Below are 4632 nucleotides of genomic sequence, written 5' to 3'. Positions count from 1 at the left end.
CAACACTCTATCACAAGGAAAGAAGGAATTCCCAGAAAAAGTAATAGATGAAACAGAGGCGAGCAAACTATTAGATATAAAATTCAAAATAATGGTAATAAGGAAGCTCAATGAGCTCAGTGAGCTCAGAGAAAACTACAAATAACTCAAGGGGAACTATAAAGAACTACAGGGCAACTACAAAGAACTCCATGGAAGCTACAAGGAACTTACTGAGAACTATACCAGCATTAAAAATGACATAGAAGTTATCAATAAGAGCCAGGAGGAAATGAAGAATATGAGTTTGAATTGAAGAACACAGTGAAAGGAATCAAAAGCAGGCTAGATGAAGCAGAAGATTAGATCAGTGAGCTGGAGGACAACATAGAAAAAAAATTTCCAAACAGTGCAACAAAATGAAAAAAGACTGAAACATAATGAAGAGGGTTTAAGGAAGCTGCAGGACAACATGAAATGTAATAATATCCATACCATAGGGATATCAGAAGGGGAAGAAGAGGAGTAAGGGGTAGAAAACCTGTTTGCAAAGGTAATGACAGAAAACTTCCTGAACACGAGGAGAGAAAAAGTCATGCAAGTCCAGAAAGCACAGGGCATCCCAATGAAGATGAACCCGAACAGGCCCACTCCAAGACATATCATAATTAAAATGGCAACATTCAAAGACAAAGAGAGAATCCTAAAGGCAGCAAGAGAGAAACAGCTAATCACATAAAAGGGAGCTCCGATAAGGCTATCATCATATTTCTCAACAGAAACACTACAAGAAAGAAGGGAATGGCAAAAAATATTTCATGTGATGAAAAACAAAGGCCTACAACCAAGATTACTCTACCCAGCAAGGCACTCATTCAAAATGGAAGGTGAAATAAGGAGTTTCCCACACAAAAAGAAGGCTAAAAGAATACATCTCTACCAAACTAGCAGTGCAAGAGATGCTAAAGGGACCTCTTTAAGAAGATGAAGAAAAAGAGAGATAGGAACACAAGTAAAAAGGGGGAAAAAATCACAATGAGTAAGTACCTATCAATAACAACCTTAAATGTAAATGAATTAAATGCATCAAGGAAAAGCATAGGGTAGCTGAGGATAAGAAAACATGACACACATATATGCTGTCTACAAGAGACCCACCTCAGAACAAAAGATCTACACAGACTGAAAGTGAAGGGATGGAAAAGAGTATTTAAAGCAAATGGACATGAAAAAAAAGCTGGGGTAGCAATGCTTATATCAGACAAAATAGATTTCCCAACAAAGGCCATAAAAAGAAAAAAGAAGGACATTTCATAATAGTTAAGGGAACAATTCATCAAGAAGATATAACACTTGTAAACATATATGCACCCAATATAGTAGCACCCAAATATATAGGAGAAATCTTGGGGGATTTCAAGGATATCGACAGCAACACATTAATAGTAGGGGACTTTAACAACCACTGTCAACAATGGACAGATCTTCCAAGCAAAGAAACATCAAAGATGTTGAGGCATTGAATAACACTCTAGATCAAATGGACTTAATTGATATATACAGAATATTTCGCCCCAAAGAAGCAAAATATACAATCTTTTCAAGTGCACATGGGACATTTTCAAAGATAGACCACATGATAGGACACAAAACAAGCCTCAACAAATTCAAGAAAATTGAAATTATATCAAGCATCTTCTCAGGTCATAACGGCTTGAAACTGGAAACCAACCTCAAGGAAAAAATTCAAAAAGATTCAAATTCACGGAGAATGAATAACATGCTATTAAATAATGAATGGGTTAACAATGACATCAAGGAAGAAATCAAAAGGTTTCTGGAAACAAACAGTAATGAACACACAATAGCCTAAAACCTATGACACAGCAAAGGCAGTCCTGAAAGGAAAGTTTATAGCCATACAGGCCTACTTAAAAAGGATAGAAGAGTTGCCGGGCAGCAATGGAGGTTACTTTGGAGTCCTCGATGGAGGACCCATTGTGGAACTTTGTGCGAATTTTGGAGAAGAATGATGGCACAATGTTGCGACTGCAGCCGTATGGCTCCGGCAGTGTGGGTTGCATAGTTTGGGATGCTGCCATTGTCCTTCCTAAATACCTGGAAACGCCCAGGTTTTCTGGCGATGGGGCCCACGCACTGAACCGGCGGTCGGTGCTGGAGCTGGGCTCCGGCACCGGGGCCGTGGGGCTCATGGCTGCTACCCTTGGGGCAGCTGTTGTAGTCACCCGTCTTGAGAAATTGCAAGACTTGCTGAAGCTGAATATTAACATGATCAAGCATCTTGTCACTGGTTCTATTCAAGCCAAGGTACTGAAATGGGGGGAAGAAATAGAAGATTTTACTTTTCTGCTGGACTACCTACTGATGGCCGACTGCATATACTACGAAGAGTCTTTGGAGCCACTGTTGAAAACTAAAAGATCTCAGTGGACCTGAAACTTGTATTACATGTTGTCATAAACAGCGAACAATGGGGAAAAAAAACAGAAATCAAGAAAAAATATTTTGAGTTCCTTCAACTAGACTTTGATTTCAAAAAAATTCCTTTGGAAAAACATGATGAAGAATATCAAAGTGAAGATATTTATATTTTATACATCAGAAAGAAAAAATTGAAATTTCCATTGTGAAATCTTTAATCATCTTACCCAAGCCTCTAACGACCTGGGTAAGCTAAAGATGTGAATGGAGCATATGTATATAGCATGGGAAGATTGTATTCACAGATTTTTCCAGCATGTCCTTAAAGATCTGACATTTAGACGACAACATCATGGGCTGCCTGAAGAACAAAAAATGACTACTTGCCTGCCAATGGGCCTGAAACCCAACTTAGTGTACTTTTAGCTCAGCCTTAAGTTCTGCTTAAGAGAAACATTGTGTATTAGTCACTCCTCAAATAAAAACAGGTATTGAGGTTAGCCTAAAGTCTGCCAGAAATAAACAGTGAAGCAGCATGGTTGACTTCGTTTATTTTCAGGAAATTAGAGATAAATTGATCCAGCTTTTAAAGAGAAATATCTATTGCTATATAATAAAATTTAAATTCAAACCTGTAAATTTTAATTTGTCTTCAAAATAAGTAAATTTAAAAGGTTTTCATTTTAACATAATTATGAAGTGGTTTTTATTACTTGTGTCTTCCTTGTTTTTATGATAGCTTTAATACTTAAATGTTCTTGTTCATTAAAAGGGGGGGATAGAAGAATCTCAAATAAAAAATCTAGTCCTGACAGCTACAAGAACTAGAGGAACAACAACAAACAAAGCCCAGAGAAAGTAGAAGGAAGGAAATAATCAAGATCAGAGCAGAATTAAATGAAATAGAGACTAAACAAACAATCAAAAGATCAATAAAACCATGAGCTGGCTCTTTGAAAAGATAAACAAAATCGACAAGCCTTTAACCAGGCTCATCAAGAAAAAAAAGAGAGAACCCAAATAAATAAAATCAGAAATGAAAGAAGAGAAATCACAACTGACATCACAGAAATACAAAGGATTGTAAGAAATTACTACAAACAACTATATGACAAAAAATTTGACAACTTGGATGAAATGAAAAATTTCTGGAAACACGTAATCTTCCAAAACTGAATCAAGAAGAAGCAGAAAGCCTGAGTAGACTGATAACAACTAGAGAAATTGAAGCACTGATCATAAAACTCCCAGCACACAAAAGCCCTGGACTGGATGGCTTCACAGGCAAATTTTATCAAACATTTAAGGAAGAACAAACTCCTATCCTTTTCAAACTATTTTAAAAATCCAAGAAAAAGGAAGACTCCCAAACTCTTTCTATGAGGCCAGTATTACCCTAATTCCCAAACCAGGTCAAGACACAAGAAAGAAAACTACAGACCAATATCACTGATGAACATAGATGCTAAAATTCTCAACAAAATATTGGCAAACTGGTTCCAGCAATGTATTTAAAAGATCATACACCACAATTGACTGGGATTCATCCCTGGGATGCAAGAACAGTTTAATATTTGCAAAGCAATAAACATAATACACCACATAAAAAAATGAAAGACAAAAATTACATGTTCATATCAACAGATGCTGAAAAAGCATTTGATAAAGTACAGCACCCATTTATGATGAAAACACTCAGCAAAATGGGAATAAAGGGAGCATACCTCAATGTAATAAAGGTCATATATGAGAAACCTGATGCCAACATCATACTCAATGGGAAAAAACTGAAAGCATTCCCCCTCAGATCAGGAACAAGACAAGGATGTCCACTCTCTCCATTTCTAGTCAAGATAGCTTTGGAAGTTCTAACCACAGTAATCAGACAATAAAAAAAAAAAAAAAGAAAGAAAGAAAAGGCATCCAAATTGGAAAAGAGGTTGTAAAACTGTCATTATTTGCAGAGGACATGATAGTGTACATAGAAAACCCTACAGACTCTTCAAAAAATCTACTTGACCTAATAAATGAATTTGGCAAAGTTTTAGGGTGCAAAGTCAATATTCAGAAATTAAAGGCATTTCTGTACATCAACAATGAAATATCAGAGATAGAAATTAGGGAAAAAATCTCATTTACTATAGCAACAAGAAAAATAAAGTACCTAGGAATAAACTTAACCAAAGAGGTAAAATAACTGTACTCAGAAAA

The 4632-nt window shown here is 36.2% G+C and overlaps 1 pseudogene; it reads left to right on the top strand.

The window, feature by feature from the left end:
• Nucleotides 1–1941: 1941 nt before the first annotated feature.
• Nucleotides 1942–2675, top strand: LOC150007227 (protein N-lysine methyltransferase METTL21D pseudogene; annotated as a pseudogene).
• Nucleotides 2676–4632: the final 1957 nt, after the last annotated feature.

This window comes from Furipterus horrens, unplaced genomic scaffold (genome assembly GCF_987537825.1).
Source record: "Furipterus horrens unplaced genomic scaffold, mFurHor1.1.pri manual_scaffold_6, whole genome shotgun sequence".
In the NCBI taxonomy this organism is placed as follows: domain Eukaryota; kingdom Metazoa; phylum Chordata; class Mammalia; order Chiroptera; family Furipteridae; genus Furipterus; species Furipterus horrens.
The sequence above is the reverse complement of the archived record's forward strand: the minus strand, read 5'-3'. Positions and strand labels throughout refer to the sequence as shown.